This window comes from Microcaecilia unicolor, chromosome 8, assembly GCF_901765095.1.
Source record: "Microcaecilia unicolor chromosome 8, aMicUni1.1, whole genome shotgun sequence".
Taxonomy (NCBI): Eukaryota; Metazoa; Chordata; class Amphibia; order Gymnophiona; family Siphonopidae; genus Microcaecilia; species Microcaecilia unicolor.
The window spans coordinates 100,184,304-100,207,689 of NC_044038.1; the positions used below are offsets into that span (position 1 = coordinate 100,184,304).

The 23,386-nt window shown below is 46.0% G+C and overlaps 1 pseudogene; it reads left to right on the forward strand.

Moving 5' to 3' along the window:
* LOC115476806 overlaps nucleotides 1-23,386 on the forward strand; it is a 638,208-nt pseudogene that overhangs the window by 564,127 nt on the left and 50,695 nt on the right.

Here is a 23,386-nt window from a genome sequence, read left to right on the forward strand (position 1 = left end):
CTCATACGTCTTGTAACGCAAATCCCATACCATTCTCGTAGCTTTTCTTTGCACCGCTTCGATTCTTTTTACATCCTTAACAAGATACGGCCTCCAAAACTGAACACAATACTCCAGTTGGGGCCTCACCAATGACTTATACAGGGGCATCAACACTTCCTTTCTTCTGCTGATCACACCTCTCTCTATACAGCCTAGCAACCTTCTCGCTACGGCCACCGCCTTGTCACACTGTTTCGTCGCCTTCAAATCCTCAGATACTATCACCCCAAGATCCATCCTTTCGAAATAGGCTCCTCTTTTCCCAGAATGTTGTCCATTTCCTAATAAATCTAAATCCCTTATCCCTGCACCATCGTCTCAACCACTTATTGAAACTTTGGAATGCTGTATGCCTCTTGAGTTCTGCACATGAAACAGGGAGCATTTCTGAAACTGCTACCCTGCAGGGATCTGGGTTTCAGCTTTCTACCTAAGAACCTAAATTTGGCTTCCAGAACCTCCCTCACACATTTTTTCTATGCCATTAGTACCCACATGTACCAAGACAGCTGGCACATCCCCAGTAGTATCTAAAATCTTATCTAGGTGATGTGTGAGGTCTGCCACCTTCACACCAGGCAGCCAAGGGACCAGGCAATCCTCACATCCACCAGTCACCCAGCTGTCTACATGACCAATGATAAAATACCAACTACAACAGCTGTCCTAAACCTCTTGTGCAGAAGCCCCAGGAGACATATTCTCAGTGTGAGAGGATATTATATCCTTAGTGGACAGACACTGGCTATAGGATAATTTCCTACATCACCAGGGTGATGCTCTCCTTTTAGGAAAACTCCCTCCTCCACAGCAGCACAGAGGCAGCCAGACTAGAGGGGAGACTTCTCTAAAATATCTCTGTAGATCTCCACTTTTTACCATTCTGTCTCCCTCAGCTCCTCTATGTCTGCTACTTTAGCCTCAAGTGAACAGACTCATTCTCTGACAGCTAGGAGCTGTTTGAATCGAGCACACACATATAACCTCTCGCGAACTAGAAGATAATCATACATGTGACACTCAATGCAAAAGACTGGATAGCACCCCTCTTGCTGCTGCATCTTAGCATTATTGAGTTGTTTAATTAAAACTTGTTCAGGTATTAAGGATACTAGACTAATATAAAGAGCCTTAAGATTATATGGTATATTGTGCGCTTTATTTAGTGTTTGCTTCTCAGCAAGTAATGAAATGTAATTAAAACTCTGTAATTCTGCTTGGTCATCTCATAAAACCATTGGTGGGGCTAGCAAGATAGTCCAGAATTTGGCGGCTAAGATTTAATGATAAAACAATGGAGGATAATGAATTTGGGCTACAAAAACCCGAGGGATCATTACAGTTTAAGGGGTGCATAGGGAGAGGAATGGTTAGCAGAAACAGAGAGGTAATAGTACCTCTGTAGAAATCTCTGGTGAGACCTCATTTGGAGCACTGTGTACAGTTCTGAAACCATGTCTTCAAAATGATTTAAATAGGATGAAGTTGATCCAGAAGGCAGCTACTAAAATGATCAGTGGTCTTCATCATAAAGTATATAGGGACAGAATTTAAGATCGCAATATATATACTTTATACAAAATTCAGGAGAGGAGAAATGATAGAAACATTTAAATAACTCTGTGGCATAAATGCACAGGAGGCAAGACTCTTTCAGTTGAAAGGAAGCACTGGAATGAGGGGCATAGGATGAAGGTGAAAGGGGACAGATGCCAGAATAATCTAAGGAAATACTTTTTTCATGGAAAGGGTGGTGAATTCATGAACAGTCTCCCAGTGGAGGTGGTGAAGGTGAAGACGGTATCTGAATTTAAGAAAGTTTGGGACAAGTACATAGGATCTCTAAGGCATAGGAAGGGATAGTAGATGGTATGGATAGGCAGACTGGATAGGCCTTATGGATTTTATCTGCCTTTATTTTTTTCTGTTTCTATCTGCCATTCCTAATAGTTTCATGCCTTTCTTCCCTCAGCTCTCACTTGCCCTGCCAACAGCCACTATGAGCTTTGTACCAGGAGTTGTGATTACACCTGTGCAGGCATTACTGCTCCCGCTACATGTACAGACAAGTGTTTTGAGGGCTGTGAGTGTAATTCTGGTTACATGTTTGATGGAAAGAACTGCGTGTCTATGGAGAAATGTGGCTGTATATATGAAGGAAAATACTTAAAGGTAAGTTTTCATCTCAAATAGCAAATAATTTGGTCAAAAAACACATGTTATATAAAGCTCTGCACATAATTATTACCTATCACTGATGCAATATAATAATTGTTCTACAGCCAAGGTTGGTATTAGGGTACAGTGAACAGGGTGGGCAGCCTTGGTGCTGTGTGATGAGCAGGGCCATGCCAACACGGTAAGCGGGGTAAGCATGGCAGGGGGTTGCCGTCCTCTTGGGGCGCCACTGCACCATGCTTACCTCGCCCTCCCGCTCCCATTGCCCAACTGCCCACCCTCTTCTCTCCCGCAAGATCCCTTTCCTTTTTTTTCTCCTTTTAAATTTACCTCCGTCCGGCAGCGCAGCGTCAGTGAAGGAGGCGGCGCTCCCGACGTGTCTAGCTTTCCCTTCACTCAGTGTTCTGCCTTCTTCTGACGTCAAGGAAATTACATCAGAAGAAGGCGGGACACTGAGCGAAGGGAAGGCTAGACACGTCGGGAGTGCCGCCTCCTTCACTGACGCTGCGCCTGTGCTGCCGGATGGAGGTAAATTAAAAAAAAAAAAAGGAAAGGGATGTTGGGGGGGGGGGGGGGAGAAGAGGCCGGGCAGTTGGGACATGGGAGCAGGAGTGCAGGGGAGAGAGGAGCATGGATGCGAGGGCAGGGTTCCTGGAAGGGAGAGAGAGGAATTGCTGGATAGGGATGAATGGAGGGGGCAGGGGACAGAGGAGCATGGATGGGAGGGCAGGGCTCAGGAAGAGAGGGGAATTGCTGGATAGGGATGAATGGAGGGGACAGACAGAGGAGCATGGATGGGAGGGCAGGGCTCAGGGAGAGAGGAGAAATTGCTTAATATGGATGGATGGAGGTGGGCAGGGGACAGAGGAGCATGGATGGACATGGATGGGATTGCAGGGAGAGAGGAGAAATTGCTTAATATGGATGGGTGGAGGTGGGCGGGGGACAGAGGAGCATAGATGGACTTGGATGGGATTGCAGGGCCCAGGGAGAGAGGAGACATTGCTTAATATGGATGGATGGAGGTGGGCAGGGGACAGAAGAGCATGGATGGGAGGGCAGGGCTCAGGGAGAGAGGGGAATTGCTTGATAGGAATGAATGGAGGGGGCAGGGGACAGAGGAGCATGGATGGGCATGGATGGGAGGTCAGGGCTCAGGGAGAGAGGACATAGAGGGGAGGGAAGAGAGATGAAGGATATGAAATGAGGGAAAAGGAAGCGAGGAGAAAAACTGCACATGGATGAAGAAAATAGGCAGAAGCTGAGGACCAGAAATGAAGAAGAAAGGAGGAAAGGAAAGAAATAAATGGAAAGGAAGAGCATGATCAGAAAAAGAAAGTCACCAGACAACAAAGGTAGAAAAAAAATCATTTTAGTTTCATTTTAGTGTTTGGAATATGTCCACTTTGAGAATTTTCATCTGCTATCTTATTTTACAATGTATAGCAATTTGTTTCTAAGAATATTGTTGACAATTCCTGTCAGTGTGGGAAGTGGTGAGCGACCATTTTCACGGGGGGGGGGGGGGGGGGGGCGCCAACTGATAGTGTTTATAATTAGGATCTGCCTCTGCAGGGGGGCACCAGAGACCCTAGGCACGACCCTGGTGATGAGGGGTGCTACCCGCCAGGGGTCACCACTTACCAGAGAGAGACACACACACAAGAAATCAAGAAAAGGGGATAGTGGGATAGTGCTGGATAGAAATTTTAAATAAATAAATACATGCAAACCAAGGACAGGAAATGTATGATCTTCCACCCCATCCTGCACCAATCTGGGAGAAGCAGAGAAAACTTTTATGTACTCCCATACCTCACTAATCCACCCTAAGGACTAGGGAGCAAGTACCAGTCAGGAGGAGCACTGTCAGCAATTCAAACTCAGGGTACCAAAATGCTCCAGAAATGGTCCTGTCAACAGTAGAAATTCCCTGGGAAAAAGATTGTGTATAGCATTCTGATAGAATAATTCACTGTGCTATTGCACAGCACAGATGCCCTGAGAAATGTGCTGATAAACTGTGATCGAACAATTAAATATTCTACTCTCTGTCACAGACAGCATTCTTTTCTACATCGTAGATGCTGTGGGGAAAGATACTGTAATAAAATAATCCATTACTCTGTGGTGCTGTGATAGAATAAGCCCTATTCTAAATTTCTCTTAGCCATATCCTTTTAAAAGGGACTAAGAAATGCTCTTTGAAAATGAAGACTTATCTCTTTGAGAAAATCTACGGCAAGGATCAAAACACTTGAAGTCCATACAAACTAATAGATACACACCAATGCACTCTCTTCTGAAGTCTCTTCTCCCATATCCTCACCACTCTTAAAACCCTACCCACAGATAAAATTGTTAGACCTTTATGTTCCCTCGATACTGTTTTGTCCCCCTCTCAATTCACCACTGTTATATTCCGCTGTTCTATTCCCAAATGATATCCTGAATTTACTCTGTCTTCCCATAACTCTTCATAATGTAACCCATAATGTACTGCAACTAATTGTACTTCCATCATTCACAATGTATTGTAAGCCACATTGAGCCCGCAAATAGGTGGGAAAATGTGGGATACAAATGCAAATAAATAAAATAAAAATAAAATAAACTCTTTGGCAGCCCATGGTGGTCAGCAGTTTTTAAGGTATTGACAGATGTGGGCAGAATTAAGCCCAGATATGCAATGCCAAACCATGTCCAGGCCCCAGCATTGGATCAGCACAGATACCCAGAATTTAGAAAGTTAATTGAACATCAGTCGATATTCAGATAGTTGCTTGGGTTACTCTGACCTAGCTCTACCCCTGGACTGCCCCTGGTCCTCCACATCAGGTCTCATCCTATTTGTGCAGGTTACACAGTGATGTCTCCAATCTAATTTCTGTTCCTCTCCTCTATCCTTCTTCTGTGCCTTTCTCTTTTGCTCTGTGGAATGCCCACTCTGTCTGTAACAAACTTTCCTATATCCACAACCTATTTATCTCTCATACTCTTCACCTGCTTGTCCTAACAGATTTGGCTTTGCTTCAGCTTCAGCCCTGTGTCATGGCCCTGTGTCAGCCCTTGTCTCACATACTCCTTGCCCAGTTGGCTGCGGAAGTGGTGTTGGGCTGCTACTCTCACACTCTTGTAGATTTCATCCTCTTCTTCCACCTCAGTCTCATTGCTTTGCTTCCCTCAAAGTCCACTCCATCTGTCTATTCACTCCTCTACCTCTCGCAGGAGCTGTCATTTATCGGCCCCCTGATAAGTTCCTTTCTTCTTTTCTCACTGACTTTGGCACCTGGCTTTCCTTATTCCTTGAACCTTCATCTCCTTCTCTCATTCTTGGGGATTTTAACATTCAAGCTAATGATCTCTCTGACTCTTATGCTTCTCAGTTTCTCGCTTTAACATTCTCTTTCAATCTTCAACTGTGCTCCACTACCCCTACTCACCAGAATGGCCACTGTCTTGATTTTATCTTCTTCTCCAACTGCTCACTCTCCAGTTTCAGTGCTTCAGTTCTTCCCCTTTCTGACTGTCATAACTACACAAGTATTGCCATACTGGGAAAAACCAAAAGTGCATCGAGCCCAGCATCCTGTTTCCAACAGTGGCCAATCCAGGTCACAAATACCCAGCAAGATCCCAAAAATGTACAAAACATTTTATATTACTTACCCCAGAAATAGTGGATTTTCCCCAAGTTCATTTAATAACGGTCTATGGACTTTTCCTTTAGGAAGCCGTCCAAACCTTTTTTAAACTCCGCTAAGCTAACTGCCTTTACCACATTCTCTGGCAACGAATTCCAGAGTTTAATTACTCATTGAGTGAAGAAACATTTTCTCCGATTCATTTTAAATTTACTACATTGTAGCTTCATTGCGTGCCCCCTAGTCCTAGTATTTTTGGAAAGCGTAAGCAGACGCTTCATGTCTACCCATTCAACTCCACTCATTATTTTATAGACCTCTATCATATCTCCCCTCAGCCACCTTTTCTCCAAGCTGAAGAGCCCTAGCCACTTTAGCCTTTCCTCATAGGGAAGTTGTCCCATTCCCTTTATCATTTTTGTCGCCCTTCTCTGCATGTTTTCTAATTCTACTATATCTTTTTTGAGATACGGCAACCAGAATTGAACACAATATTCGAGGTGCGGTCGCACCATGGAGCGATATAAAGGCATTATAACATCCTCATTCTTGTTTTCAATTCCTTTCCTAATAATACCTAACATTCTATTTGCTTTTTTAGCCGCAGTAGCACACTGAGCAGAAGGTTTCAACGTATCATCAACGACGACACCTAGATCCCTTTCTTGGTCCGTGACTCCTAACGTGGAACCTTGCATGACGTAGCTATAATTCGGGTTCCTCTTTCCCACATGCATTACTTTGTACTTGCTCACATTAAACGTCACCTGCCATTTAGATGCCCAGTTTCCCAGTCTCGTAAGGTCCTCTTGTAATTTTTCACAATCCTCCCGCAATTTAACGACTTTGAATAACTTTGTGTCATCAGCAAATTTAATTACCTCACTAGTTACTCCCATCTCTAGGTCATTTATAAATATGTTAAAAAGCAGCGGTCCCAGCACAGAGCCCTGGGGAACCCCACTAACTACCCTTCTCCATTGAGAATACTGTCCATTTAACCCTACTCTCTGTTTTCTATCTTTTAACCAGTTTTTAATCCACAATAGAACACTACCTCCTATCCCATGACTCTCCAATTTCCTCTGGAGTCTTTCATGAGGTACTTTGTCAACCGGCTCCCCTTTATCCACATGTTTGTTCACCCCTTCAAAGAAATGTCGTAGATTGGTGAGGCAAGATTTCCCTTCACTACATCCATGTTGACTTTGTCTCATTAATCCATGCTTTTGAATATGCTCTGTAATTTTGTTCTTAATAATAGTCTCTACCATTTTGCCCAGCACCGACGTCAGACTCACCGGCTATAATTTCCCGGATCTCCTCTGGAACCTTTTTTAAAAATCAGCGTTACATTGGCCACCTCCAATCTTCCGGTACCACGCTCGATTTTAAGGATAAATTACATATTTCTAACAATAGCTCCGCAAGCTCATTTTTCAGTTCTATCAGTACTCTGGGATGAATACCATCCGGTCCAGGAGATTTGCTACACTTCAGTTTGCAGTACTGCCTCATTACATCCTCCAGGTTTACAGAGAATTCATTAAGTTTCTCCGACTCGTCAGCGTCGAATACCATTTCCGGCACCGGTATCACTCCCAAATCTTCCTCTGTGAAGACCAAAGTAAAGAATTAATTTAATCTCTCCGCTACGGCTTTGTCTTCCCTGATCGCCCCTTTTACTCCTCGGTCATCTAGCGATCCAACTGATTCTTTTGCCGGCTTCCTGCTTTTAATGTACCTAAAAAAAATTTTACTAAGTGTTTTTGCCTCCAACGCAATCTTTTTTTCGAAGTCCCTCTTAGCTTTCCTTATCAGCGCTTTACATTTGACTTGACAGTCCTTATGCTGTTTCTTATTATTTTCAGTCAGTTCCTTCTTCCATTTTCTGAAGGATTTTCTTTTAGCTCTAATAGCTTCCTTCACCTCACTATTTAACCATGCCGGCTGTCGTTTGGTCTTCCGTCCTCCTTTTTTAATACGCGGAATATATTTAGCCTGGGCTTCCAGGATGGTGTTTTTGAACAGCATCCACGCCTGATGTAAATTTTTGACCCTCGCAGTCGCTCCTATAAGTTTTCTTTTCACAATTCTTTTCATTTTATAATAGTCTCCTTTTTTAAAGTTAAACGCTAACATATGTATACTTACTTCAAAGCTAGTATCAAATCCGATCATATTATGATCACTGTTATCAAGCGGCCCCAGCACCATTACCTCCCGTATCAGATCATATGCTCCACTAAGGACTAGGTCTATAATTTTTCCTTCTCTCGTCGGTTCCTGTACCAGCTGCTCCATAAAGCTGTCCTTGATTTCATCAAGGAATTTTACCTCCCTAGCTTGCCTCGATGTTACATTTACCCAGTCAATATTGGGGTAATTGAAATCACCAGTTATTATTGTGTTGCCCAGTTTGTTTGCATCCCTAATTTCCTTTAACATTTCTGCATCCGTCTGTTCATCCTGGCCAGGAGGACGGTAGTACACTCCTATCATTATCCTTTTCCCCTTTACACATGGAATTTCAATCCACAGCGATTCCAAGAAGTGTTTTGTTTCCTGCAGAATTTTTATCTATTTGATTCAAGGCTCTCGTTAATATACAATGCTACCCCTCCACCAATTCGATCCACCCTATCACTACGATATAATTTGTACCCCGGTATGACAGTGTCCACTGGTTATCCTAATTTTTCATTTAGTGCAATATATTCTAACTCTCCCATCTTATTTCTTAGGCTCCTGGCATTCGCATATAGACATTTCAAACTGTGTTTGTTGCTCCTATTTACATCATGCTTAGTACTTGACAGTACTAATTTTATAATCTTTTGTCTGATTTTTATTTTTATTTAGGGACACCTGATCTACTACGGTCTCTTTTGCAACCTCACTATCAGGATACCCTATCTTCCCTGTTTTGGTGATATCTTTGAAAGATACCTTATCCCGAACCATGCGCTTTTGAGCGACTGTCGGCCTTTCCCGCATTTCTATTTTAAAAGCTGCTCTATCTCCTTTTTAAATGCCGACGCCAGCAGTCAGGTCCCACCCTGGTTAAGGTGGAGCCCATCCTTTCTTTCCCAGAATGTTGCCCAGTTCCTAACAAATCTAAAACCCTCCTCCCTGCACCATCGTCTCACCCACGCATTGAGACTCCGGAGCTCTGCCTGTCTCTTGGGCCCTACGCGTGGAACAGGTAGCATTTCAGAAAATGCTACCCTAGAGGATCTGGATTTGAGCTTTCTACCTAAGAGCCTAAATTTGGCTTCCAGAACCTCTCTCCCACATTTTCCTATGTCATTGGTACCCATATGTACAAAGACAGCCGACTCCTACCCAGCACTATCTAAAATCCTATCTAGGTGACGAGTGAGGTCCACCACCTTCGCACCAGGCAGGCAAGTCACCAGGCAATCCTCACGTCCATCAGCCACCCAGCTATCTATATGCCTAATGATCGAATCACCAACTACAACAGCTGTCCTAAGCTTTCCCTCCCGGGCAGCACTTGGAGACGTATCCTCGGTGCGAGAGGATAGCACATCCCCTGGTGAGCAGGTCATGGCTACAGGGGATGTACTATCCTCTCGCACCGAGGATATGTCTCCAATTGCTGCCCGGGAGGGAAAGGTTAGGACAGCTGTTGTAGTTAGTGGTTCGATCATCTGATAACTTTCACACTTAACCCCCACCCCCTACCCAGTCCTATCCAATTTCCACCAATACATTTAGGAATCTTCAGGCTGTTGACTCTTCTACTCTGTCCTCCGTTGTTTTAAACCTATGTTTTCCAAGTCTGTCAATGAGGCTGTCTCTTCCTATAATACTATTCTCACCTCTTTGGATACTCTCACTCCTCTCATTCCCCATTCTGTAAGGCATACCAAATCCCAGCCTTAGCTGACATCCAGAATCCACTACCTGCATTCCTGTGCCTGATCTGCCAAACACCTTTGACTGAAATCCTGTGCCCATGCTGACTTCATAAAATTCAGATTCTTGCTGACCCCTTCCAGTCCGCTCTTTCACTTGCCAAACAGGACTACTACATCCAGTTGACAAACTCTTGGCTCAAAACCTCAGCATCTCTTTTCCACACTGAACTCTCTCCTTAAAGTGCCTTCACCTCCAACTCCCCGTCACTTTCTCCCCAGACTCTGGCTGAGTACTTTCATGATAGGGTTCACAAGATTAACCTTGAATTCTCAACCAAGTCAGCTCCACCTTTCCTTACCTCAGTCCATTCTCTCAACACTCCTTCAAACCCTGCCTCCTTTTCTTTTTTTTCTGAAATCACTGAAGAGGAAACCACATTTTCTTCCCTCCACCAAACTAGCTACATGTTTCTCTGATGCTATTCCCACCCATCTATTTAGCACTATCCAGCTTATAATCGAACGAGAAAAACGCCCAAGTTCCGACCTAAATCGGGAGATGGGCGTCTTTCTCACAAAAACAAATAAAGCGGTATAATCGAAAGCCGAACTTTGGACGCTTTCAACTGCACTCCGTCGCGGATGCGGACAAAGTGGATGGGGGCGTGTCGGAGGCGTGGTGAAGGCGGAACTGGGGCGTGGTTATCACCCGAACAGAGATGGGCGCCTTTCGCCGATAATGGATGCGTTTGTAGCTAGAATTTAGGGCACTTTTCCTGGACCCTGTTTTTTCACGAATAAGGCCCCAAAAAGTGCCCTAAATGACCAGATGACCCCCAGAGGGAGTCGGGGATGACCTCCCCTGACTCCCCCAGTGGTCACTAACCCCCTCCCACCACAAAAAATGATGTTCACAACTTTTTATTTTCACCCTCAAATGTCATACCCTCCTCCCAAGCAGCAGTATGCAGGTCCCTGGAGCAGTTGTTAGGGGGTGCAGTGGACGTCAGGCAGGTGGACCCAGGCCCATCCCCCCCCTACCTGTTACAATTGTGCTGCTTAATGCTTAGTCGTCCAACCCCCCCAAACCCACTGTACCCACATGTAGGTGCCCCCCTTCACCCCTTAGGGCTATAGTAATGGTGTAGACTTGTGGGCAGTGGGTTTTTGAGGGGGATTTGGGGGGCTCAACACCCAAGGGAAGGGTGCTGTGCACCTGGGAGCTCTTTTACCTTTTTTTTGTTTTTGTAAAAGTGCCCCCTAGGGTGCCCGGTTGGTGTCCTGGCATGTGAGGGGGACCAGTGCACTACGAATGCTGGCTCCTCCCATGACCAAAGGGCTTGTATTTGGTCGTTTTTGAGATGGGCGTCGTTGGTTTCCATTATCAGCGAAACTGAGGTCGTCCATCTCTAAGGTTGACCATCTCAACATTTAGGTCGACCATCTCTTAGGTCGACCTAAATTCTGAGATTTGGGCATCCCCGACCGTATTATCAAAACGAAAGATGGACGCCCATCTTGTTTCGATAATACGGGATACCCCGCCCCTTCGCGGGGACATCCTCAGAGATGGGCGCCCTTAGAGATGGGTGTCTCTGTTCGAAAATGCCCCTCTATGTCTCCTACTGTCATCCCTTCTATCTGTCATAATCTCAATCTTTTACTTTCATAGTAACATAGTAGATGACAGCAGAAAAAGACCTGCACGGTCCATCCAGTCTGCACAACAAGATAAACTCATGTGTATACCTTACCTTGATTTGTACCTGCCTTTTCAGGGCACAGACCAAATAAGTCTGCCCAGCACTATCCTCTCCTCCCAACCACCAGCCCCGCCTCCCACCACCGGCTCTGGCACAGACCGTATAAGTCTGCCCAGCACTATTCCCCGCCTCCCAACCACCAGTCCCGCCTCCCACCACCGGATCTGGCACAGACCGTATAAGTCTGCCCACCACTATATTCGCCTCCCAACCACCAACCCCTCTTCCCCCCACCGGCTCCACCACCCAATTTTGGCTAAGCTTCTGAGGATCCATTCCTTCTGCACAGGATTCCTTTATGTATATCCCACGCATGTTTGAATTCCGTTACCGTTTTCTTCTCCACCACCTCCCGCGGGAGGGCATTCCAAGCATCCACCACTCTCTCTGTGAAAAAATACTTCCTGACATCTTTTTTGAGTCTGCCCCCCTTCAATCTCATTTCATGTCCTCTCGTTCTACCGCCTTCCCATCTCCAGAAAAGATTTGTTTGCGGATTAATACCTTTCAAATATTTGAACGTCTGTATCATATCACCCCTGTTCCTCCTTTCCTCCAGAGTATACATGTTCAGGTCAGCAAGTCTCTCCTCATATGTCTTGGAACGCAAATCCCATACCATTCTCGTAGCTTTTCTTTGCACCGCTTCAATTTTTTTTACATCCTTAGCAAGGTACGGCCTCCAAAACTGAACACAAAACTCCAGGTGGGGCATCAACACTTCCTTTCTTCTGCTGGTCACACATCTCTCTATACAGCCTAGCAACCTTCTTGCTACGGCCACCGCCTTGTCACACTGTTTCGTCGCCTTCAGATCCTCGGATACTATCACCCCAAGATCCCTCTCCCCCTCAGTAAATATCAGACTCTCACCGCAACTGGTGGAGTAGTGGCCTAGTGGTTAGGGTGGTGGACTTTGGTCCTGAGGAATTGAGTTCAATTCCCACTTCAGGCACAGGCAGCTCCTTGTGACTCTGGGCAAGTCACTTAACCCTCCATTGTCCCATGTAAGCTGCATTGAGCCTGCCATGAGTGGGAAAGCACGGGATACAAATGTAACAAAAATAAATAGAAAAAATATGTTTCTCATGGGTTTCTACTCCCTAGGTGCATTTCTTCGCATTGAATTTTAATTGCCAAACCTTAGACCATTCTTCTAGCTTCCGCAGATCTTTTTTCATGTTTTCCACTCCCTCCCGGGTGTCCACTCTGTTACAAATCTTAGTATCATCCGCAAATAGGCAAACTTTACCTTCTAACCCTTCGGCAATGTCACTCACAAATATATTGAACAGAATCAGCCCCAGCACCGGTCCCTGAGGCACTCCACTACTCACCTTTCCCTCCTCCGAGCGAACTCCATTTACCACCACCCTCTGTTGTCTGTCCGTCAACCAGTTCCTAATCCAGTTCATCACTTCGGGACCTATCTTCAACCCATCGAGTTTATTTAAGAGCCTCCTGTGGGGAACCGTGTCAAAAGCTTTGCTAAAATCTAAGTAGATTACGTCTATAGCATGTCGATGATTCAATTCTGCAGTTACCCAATCAAAGAATTCAATGAGATTCGTTTGGCACGACTTCCCTCTGGTAAAACCATGTTGTCTCGGATCTTGCAACTTATTGGTTTCCAGGAAATTCACTGTCCTTTCCTTCAGCATCGCTTCCATTACTTTCCCAATAACCGAGGTGAGGCTTACCAGCCTGTAGTTTCCAGCTTCTTCCCTATCGCCACTTTTGTGAAGAGGGACCACATCCGCCATTCTCCAATCCCTCGGAACCTCTCCCGTCTCCAAGGATTTATTAAACAAATCTAAGAGGACCCGCCAGAACCTCTCTGAGCTCCCTCAATATCCTGGGGTGGATCTCGTCCGGTCCCATGGCTTTGTCCATCTTTAGCTTTCCAAGTTGTTCATACACACTCTCTTCCATGAACGGTGCTATATCCACTCCATTCTCAAATGTACTTGGATGTACTTCCACTGCAACTGTTACTTCTGCCTTCAAACATGCTGTTGACTTGACTTTCTTTCTTCTCAAGCTATTCTTGATCCACTTCAATCTGGCTTTCGCCCTCTTCATTCAACTGAAACAGTCCTTGCTAAAGTCTCCATTGACCTGTTCCTGGCCAGATCCAAATGTCTCTATTCTATCTTCATCCTTCTTGATCTATCTGCTATTTTTGACACTGTTGATCACCACCTACTCTTTGATACGCTGTCCTCACTTGGATTTCAGGGCTCTGTTCTTTCCTGGTTTTCTTCTTATCTCTCCCATCGCACTTTTAGTGTATACTCTGGTGGATCCTCCTCCAGTTCTATCCCACTATCTGTTGATATACCTCAGGACTCTGTCTTGGGACTTCTTTTTTCCATCTATACATCTTGCCTTTGTGCTCTGATCTCATTCCATGGTTTTCAGTATCACCTTTATGCTGATGACTCCCAGATCTACTTCTCCACACCAGACATTTCAGCAGGATTCCAGGCCCAAGTATCAGCCTGCCTGTCTGACATTGCTGCCTGGATGTCTCACCGCCATCTGAAATTAAACTTGACCAAGACTGAGCTTCTTATCTTTCCCTCTAAACCCACCTCTCCTCTTCCTCTATTCTCTATCTCTGTGGACAACACTCTCATCCACCCTGTCTCATCAGCTCGTAACCTTGGGGTTATCTTTGACTCCTCTCTCTCTTTCTCTGCACATGTCCAACAGACTGCTAAAACTTGTCATTTCTTTCTCTATAATATCACCAAAATTTGTCTTTTCCTTTCTGAGCACACTACCAAAACCCTAATCCAGACTCTTATCACCTCTTGCTTAGACTATTTGAACTTGCTTCTCACAGGTCTCCCACTAAGCCATCTCTCTCCCCTTCAATCTGTTCAAAATTCTGCTGCACGACTTATATTCTGTCAGTGTTGCTATACTCTTATTAGCCCTCTCCTCGAGTCACTTAATTGACTCCATATCCATTTCTGCATACCATTCAAACTCCTCTTATTGACTTACAAGTGCATTCACTCTGCAGCTCCTCAGCACCTCTCCACTCTTATCTCTCCCTACACTCTTTCCCGAGAACTCTGTTCATTGGGTAAATCTCTCTTTTCTGTACCCTTCTCCTCCACAGCCAACTTCAGACTCCATTTCTTTTATCTTGCTGCATCATATGCCTGGAATAGACATTTTAAACCAGTACGTCAAGCTTCATCTCTGGCCATCTTAGGCTAAAAGCCCACTTTTTGATGCTGCTTTTTTTTTTTTTTTTTTAACTTTTATTTATATATTTTTTTACATTTACATTCTCAGCATAAATGTAATGGAAATATTCAACAAAGACAATATAATAATCACAAATTTTAACCAAGGTAATCATAGGCGTAGTTTGACTGTTTCATTTGGGGGGGCAAAGAATGGGCGGAGCATATTAGCATATCATTTGCATATATACATATGCAAATGAATATGCTAATGTGGAGGAAGGAATTGAATTTACAGGCAAAATATCACAGATGCACATTTCAAAAAGCTGACACATTTCAATTAATAAATTATGAATAAAATACTTTTATCTACCTTTGTTGTCTGATCATTTAGTTTTTCTATTCGCTTTGGTCCCAGTGTCTTCTGTTTTATTCAGTGTCTTCTTTCCAGTAGGCTTCCCTCTGCTCCCCACCCCTCGCAGTCCCATCCATCTCTTGCTCCTTCCCTCTGCTTCCCACCCCTCCCAGTCCCATTCATCTCCTGCTCCTTCCCTCTGCTTCCCACCCCTCGCAGTCCCATCCATCTGTTGCTCCTTCCCTCTGCTCCCCACCCCTCGCAGTCCCATCCATCTCTTGCTCCTTCCCTCTGCTCCCCACCCCTCGCAGTCCCATCCATCTCTTGCTCCTTCCTTCTGCTCCCCACCCCTCGCAGTCCCATCCATCTCTTGCTCCTTCCCTCTGCTTCCCACCCCACCCAGTCCCATCCATCTCCTGCTCCCTTCCCTCTGCTTCCCACCCCTCCCAGTCCCATCCATCTCCTGCTCCTTCCCTCTGCTTCCCCACCCCTCCCAGTCCCATTCATCTCCTGCTCCTTCCCCTCTGCTTCCCACCCCTCCCAGTCCCATCCATCTCCTGCTCCTTCCCTCTGCTTCCCACCCCTCCCAGTCCCATCCATCTCCTGCTCCTTCCCTCTGCTTCCCACCCCTCCCAGTCCCATCCATCTCCTGCTCCTTCCCTCTGCTTCCCACCCCTCCCAGTCCCATTCATCTCCTGCTCCTTCCCACCCCTCCCAGTCCCATTCATCTCCTGCTCCTTCCCTCTGCTTCCCACCCCTCCCAGTCCCATTCATCTCCTGCTCCTTCCCTCTGCTTCCCACCCCTCCCAGTCCAATTCATCTCCTGCTCCTTCCCTCTGCTTCCCACCCCTCCCAGTCCCATTCATCTCCTGCTCCTTCCCTCTGCTTCCCACCCCTCCCAGTCCCATTCATCTCCTGCTCCTTCCCTCTGCTTCCCACCCCTCCCAGTCCCATTCATCTCCTGCTCCTTCCCTCTGCTTCCCACCCCTCCCAGTCCCATCCATCTTCCCTCTGCTCCCCCCCCCCCCCCCCGCGAGGTCCAAGATGGTGACTCCGTTTACCCCCTCTCTTCCTCCCTCCCTCCCTCCGCCGCAGGCAACAGTCTTCAGCTTTTTCAGCGTTCCTGGCAGCGGTAGCGATGTACACGCTGCCTTCGGTCTGCCCCGGAAGCCTTCTCTTCAAGTTCCTGTTCCCACCTGTGCGGGGAACAGGAACTTGAAGAGAAGGCTTCGGGGCAGAGCCAAAGGCAGCGTGTACATCGCTACCGCTGCCAGGAACGCTGGAAAAGACTGCTGCCTGCGGCGGAGGGAGGGAGGCAGGAAGAGAGAGGGGTAGACGGACACGCTCCTCTCCGTCCGCTACTCCGCTTGGCTTCCCTGCCCTCTCTGTCTGCGTCCCGCCTTCCTCTGACGTCAGAGGAAGGCGGGACGCAGACAGAGAGAGCAGGGAAGCCAAGCGGATGGAGAGGAGCGCGTGCGTGCATGTGTTTTTGGTTTATTTTTAACTAATGGCACGGCGGCGCCTCATCGTCGTTTGGGGGGGCATTGCCCCCCCCCCAGTCTACGCCTATGAAGGTAATCCATTCCCCTTTAATTTTGTCCACAATTCAAAGATCCAGATACTAAGCAAAAAGAATAACTAAGAGAAAGAAAATTATGTTACATCATTGGAACATGAAGAGCACTACTAATACCGCTAATCGACTTACTAGGATATTATATTAACATTGGGGAGCAGCCAAAGGCACATTAACACTTTCTTTAGAATTAATGAATTGTAGCAATTTTTTTGGGGGGGGGGGGGGGTCAAAGAAAACATAATTGTTCGTGTGTAGGGATACAAGGCACCTACAGGGAAATTTCAACTTAAACAGTGCTCCTAAGTTGAGAACTCTTGTTTTATATACCAAGAATTCTCTTCTTCTCTTCTGTGTATCTCTTGCCAAGTCAGGAAAAATCTGAATCTTACACCCCAAAAAACCTGCATTAGCATGATGAAAATAAGTCTGAAAAAATATTATTCCTGTCCATCTCTAAAGCAAAGGTAACCAATAGTGTGGTCCATTCTGTCACCATCTCCAATGAACTTTCTAAAAATTCAGTCAGATTTAATTCCGGAACAGTTTGAGGTTGTCCATTAGATATTTTTGAAGTTCCTGTTATGTACTGGGCTCTAGCAATAGGCAGAAAGCCTTCTGCTTGTATTCCCAGTACTTCCCCAAAGTATTTTTTTTAACATCTCTAAAGCTGGAATTAACGGCGATTTAGGAAACTTTATAAACCTCAGATTGTTCCTGCGACTCTGGTTTTCAAGGTATTCAAGCTTATGTGCTTGAATATCCTTTTCCTTAATTAATATAGATGTAACATTTTGAAGTTTGGTAACCTCCTCTTCCAGCACTACCTTATTTGATTGTTCTTGAAGATTTTCACATAGATTCCGAGAAGATTGTTTAAGTTCCATTACTTGTCCCCGAAGGGAGTTAGAAATAGTTAGAAAAGTAGTGTTTAAACCTTGGATTGCATCCCAAAGTGATTCCAGCATTACCACAGCCGGCCTTACCACTCCTCCATTTCCTTTGAGAGTATCACTTCGGGGTAAAGACGAGGGATACTGCTCCTCCGTTGTTATTTTACTCAGAGTTGAGGTGCTAATGGTTCCCCCCCCCCCCCCCTCAACAAACGAGGGTTGCATTCCACCAATCACCTCCGTCTGTTGCTTCTCTGTCAGCGCCAAGACCAGGGGCGTAACTACGTGGGGCCATGGGGGCATGGGCCCCCGTAGATTTGGCCCTGCCCCCCCCACTGCAGACCCTCTCGACCCACCTCCTGCCGCCAACCCTCCCCTGCTGCCGCAATCACCGTCGGGTACCTTTGCTGGCAGGAGTCACCCTGCCAGCCGAAGTCCTCTTCTCCGGCGCAGCCGCGTTGCTGATCTGCAAGCAAGGCTTCTGTTTCTGTGAGTCTGTATGTGCAGGACGTCACACTCACAGAAACAAAAGCCTTGCTTGCAGATCAGCAACGCAGCCACACCGGAGAAGAGGACCGACTAGCGGGGGTTGGGGACTCCCACCAGCAAAGGTACCCGACGGCGGCGGTGGAGGCAAAGGGGGGTTGAAAGGGTTGACGTGTGGGGGGGGGGGGGTCAAAGGTGGTGGTGGTGGTGTTCAACAAGATAAACTCATTTTACATGGTATGTGATACTTTATATGTATACCCGAGTTTGATTTGTCCTTGCCATTCTCAGGGCACAGACAGTAGAAGTCTGCCCAGCACGCTTGTACTAAAAGTTCTGAAGCTAATGTCGAAGCCCCTTAAAATTTACACTCAAGCCCATCCATATCTACTCAGTCACGGTCAGGGTGCAGACCGTAGAAGTCTGCCCAGCACTGGTTTCACTTCCCAATTACCAGTGTTGCCACCCAATCTCCGCTAAGATTCCTTGGATCCATTTCTTCTAAACAGGATTCCTTTGTGTTTATCCCATGCATGTTTGAATTCCATTACCATTTTCATCTCCACCACCTCCCGTGGGAGGGCATTCCATGTATCCACCACCCTCACTGTGAAAAAATACTTCCTGACATTACCTTTCAAATATTTGAACGTCTGTATCATGTCGCCCCTATTTCTCCTTTCCTCCAAGGTATAAATGTTCAGGTCGGCAAGTCTCTCCTCATACGGTTTGCAAAGCAAATCCCATTCCATTTTTGTAGCTTTTCTTTGCACTGCTTCCAGTTCTTTTACATCTTTTGCAAGATACGGCCTCCAAAACTGAACACAATATTCCAAGTGGGGCCTCACCAACGACTTGTAGTGGGGCATCAACACCTCCTTTCTTCTGCTGGTTATACCCCTCTCTATGCAGCCTAACATTCTTCTGGCCACAGCCATCGCCTTTTCACATTGTTTCTTCAACTTTAGATCCTCGGACACCAACACCCCAAGGTCTCTTTCCTGAGTTGAGCTTACTAATCTCTCCCCTCCTAGCTGGTATCTCTCTTTTGGGTTTCTGTCGCCAAGTGCATCACTCTACACTTCTTGGCATTAACTTTTAACTTCAACAAAATATGGAAAACCTCTCTTATACTAAATAATGACAAAAATGTGTTAAACAAATCTAGATAAATCTAAAAAAAATGTTTTAAGTGTTTTTGTGTGCTCAGATTAGTGCATTACACCACCCCGGGACTTCAGGCCCTTCTCTGTTGTGTAATTCACAGCCATTGCCATCATTGCACAGGTCCAGCCTCCCTATCCTGCGTGTCTTCTGTTTTATTTTATGTACTCAACTTCAGGATTGATGCGATTATTAAAGGAGACGTATTTAGCTGTTGGCTTTTGTGGTGACAATTATCTTGTTCTTTTTTTTGTTGTTTCTCTTGAAGATGCCTGCAAGGGTGAAACATGGATGCCATGTCGGGAGCACTGGGAATGTCTGAAATAAAGACAATATAAGTTGCACAAGTACAGATTTTGGTGGGACTGAAGGCCGTTATAGCAGTCACAGCATTCAAGAGAAACAACAAAAATAGAACAAGATAATTGTCACCACAACAGCCAAAAAGCTAAGTTTTTGTTGTTTCTCTTGAATGTTTTTGGAGATCCCTTCTCATTGTTTCTACTCCCTTCAGGATATGCACTCTATTGGCTATTTTCGTGTCATCCGCAAAAAGGCAAACCTTTTCTTCCAGCCCTTCAGCAATATCTCCCACAAATATATTAAACAGAATCGGCCCCAGCACCGATCCCTGAGGAACTCCACTGCTTACCTTCCTTTCCTCCGAGCAGATTCCATTTACCATCACCCTCTTCCACCTGTTGGTCAACCAGTTTACTATCCAGTTCACCACTTTTGGTCCTAAGTTCAACCCTTTCAGCTTATTCACGAGTCTTCTGTGGGGGACCATTTCAAAGGCTTTGCTGAAATCCAAGTAGATTACATCTAGTTCACGTCCTTCATCCAAATCTTTGGTCACCCAGTCAAAGAAGTCAATAAGATTTGTTTGGCAGGATTTTCCTTTGGTAAAGCCATGTTGCCTCAGGTCCTGTAACCCGTCGGCTTCTAGAAAGTTAAATATCCTTTCCTACTACCAACTTGAGCCTTACTGGTCTGTAGTTTCCCACTTCTTCTCTGTCTCCACTTTTGTGAAGAGGGACCACATCCACTGGTCTCCAATCTGTGGAACCTCTCCCGTCTCTAAAGAGCTATTAAATAAATCTTTAAGAGGTCCCACCAAGACCTCTCTGAGCTCCTTCAGTATCCTAAAATGCAGTGCTTTTTTTGTGCCTGCACCTTTTTCCTGAGGTCCGCTCACTTGCAAAATCTTTTACCTGAAGTTGTGATTCTACTCTCTCCCCGCCACGGCAAACCGGAAGTGAAGGCAGCACAGCAGTGCTCACTGAGACAGGCAGGCTCTGCTGAAGTTGCTTAAAAGAATACAACCAGTGCAATATATGTCTTTGGTGTGGGAAGAACTCCTCATTCAGGGTGAGCTTGAACAACATTCAAATTAAAGAGAACAGGTTTGGAGGGAGGTGAGCAAGTGAGACTGGGGAGAAATAAAAAATAAATAGTGTAATTGTTAAAATCTGTAAGTGGTTCAAAGTTTTTGTTTCTTTATTCTGAGCATGTACACCGAGAGGAGGGCTTGACTGCAATGATGTGTGCATAATTATCATGTAACCTGGGATTACTACAGCTAAAAGCCATTTCATTGGCTGATGGTTCCAACAGTAGTTTCAAAGAGGAAGTTTAGCTGACGTGGAGGGGCATAATCGAACGTCTGATCTATTTTGGCGGCGGCGCAACAGCTGGCCGGAACCGTATTATTGAAAAAATGGCCGGCCATCTTTTTTTTTCGATAATACGGTTTAGGCCGGCCAAATGCCAGTGTTCACCGGGTTTGAGATGGCCGGCTTCGTTTTTCAGCGATAATGGAAAAAAATGCCGGCCATCCCGAACCCGGCGAAATCCAAGGCATTTGGTCGTGGGAGGAGCCAGCATTTGTAGTGCACTGGTCCCCCTGACATGCCAGGACACCAACTGGGCACCCTAGGGGTCAGTGCGGTGGACTTCAGAAAAAGCTCCAACATGCATAGCTCCCTTACTTTGGGTGCTGAGCCCCCAACCCCCCCCCCCCCCCCCAAACCCACTACCCACAAATGTACAACACTACCGTAGCTCTTAGGGGTGAAGGGGGCAACTACATGTGGGTACAATGGGTTTTGGAGGGCTCCCATTTACCAGCACAAGTGTTACAGGTAGAGGGGGGATGGGCCTGGGTCCGCCTGCCGTAAGTGCACTGCGGTACCCACTAAAAGTGCTCCAGGGACCTGCATACATGCAGGCCTCTAGGACTTGTTGCTGCTGTATAACCTTGGCACACCAGTTGATACCTACTACTACTACTACTACTATTTAGCATTTCTATAGCGCTACAAGGCATACGCAGCGCTGCACAAACATAGAAGAAAGACAGTCCCTGCTCAAAGAGCTTACAATCTAATAGACAAAAAATAAATAAAGTAAGCAAATCAAATCAATTAATGTGAACGGGAAGGAAGAGAGGAGGGTAGGTGGAGGCGAGTGGTTACAAGTGGTTACGAGTCAAAAGCAATGTTAAAGAGGTGGGCTTTCAGTCTAGATTTAAAGGTGGCCAAGGATGGGGCAAGACGTAGGGGCTCAGGAAGTTTATTCCAGGCGTAGGGTGCAGCGAGACAGAAGGCGCGAAGTCTGGAGTTGGCAGTAGTGGAGAAGGGAACAGATAAGAAGGATTTATCCATGGAGCGGAGTGCACGGGAAGGGGTGTAGGGAAGGACGAGTGTGGAGAGATACTGGGGAGCAGCAGAGTGAATACATTTATAGGTTAGTAGAAGAAGTTTGAACAGGATGCGAAAATGGATAGGGAGCCAGTGAAGGGTCTTGAGGAGAGGGGTAGTATGAGTAAAGCGACCCTGGCAGAAGATGAGACGGGCAGCAGAGTTTTGAACCGACTGGAGAGGGGAGAGGTGACTAAGTGGGAGGCCAGCAAGAAGCAGATTGCAGTAGTCTAAACGAGAGGTGACAAGGGTGTGGATGAGGGTTTTGGTAGAGTGCTCGGAAAGAAAGGGGCGGATTTTACGGATGTTGTAAAGAAAGAAACGACAGGTCTTGGCGGTCTGCTGGATATGAGCAGAGAAGGAGAGAGAAGAGTCAAAGATGACCCCAAGGTTTCGAGCTGAGGAGACAGGGAGAATGAGAGAGCCATCAACAGAAATAGAAACGGGGGGAGCGGGGAGGTGGGTTTGGGGGAGAAAATGAGAAGCTCGGTTTTGGTCATATTTAACTTCAGGTGGCGTTGAGACATCCAGACAGCAATGTCAGACAAGCACACTGAAACTTTGGTTTGGATGCAAGGTGAGATATCAGGGGTAGAAAGGTAGATTTTGGAGTCATCAGCATAGAGGAAAAGCCATGGGATGAGATTAATGAACCAAGGGAAGAAGTGTAGATAGAAAAGAGGAGGGGACCAAGAACAGAACCCTGAGGTACGCCGACAGGCAGAGGGATAGAAGTAGAAGAGGATCCACCAGAGTGAACACTAAAGGTGCGGAGGGAGAGGTAGGAAGAGAACCAGGAAAGGACAGAGCCCTGGAATCCAAGTGAGGACAGGGTATCGAGAAGTATGCTGTGATCGACAGTGTCAAAAGCAGCGGAAAGATCAAGAAGAATGAGGATGGAATATTGACCTCTGGATTTAGCCAGTAATAGGTCATTGGAGACTTTAGTAAGTGCAGTTTCGGTTGAGTGGATGAGGCGAAAACCAGATTGTAATGGGTCAAGAATAGCATGTGAGGAGAGGAAATCAAGGCAGTGGCGGTGAACAGCACGCTCAAGTAATTTGGAGAGAAAAGGAAGGAGGGAGATGGGTCGGTAATTAGAGGGACAAGTAGGGTCAAGTGAAGGCTTCTTAAGGAGAGGTGTGACCACAGCATGTTTAAAGGCAGCAGGGACAGTTGCAGTGGAAAGTGAGAGGTTGAGAATGTGACAGATAAAAGGAATAAGAGTAGGAGAGATGGCATTAAGAAGGTGGGTGGGAATGGGATCAGAGGAACAGGTGGTACATTTTGAGGAAGAAAGGAGAAGTGTAGTTTCCTCAATAGTAACTTCAGGAAAGGAGGAAAGGGAATGAGGGGAAGGAGAGATGGGGGGACGGACTAGTGGAGGGAGAGGTGGTGAGGTAGAGAAAGCAAGGTTTATCTTTTGAACCTTGTTGTGAAAGAATTCAGCAAGGGTCTGAGGAGATAATGAAGGGGAAGTTGGGGGAGGGGGCACC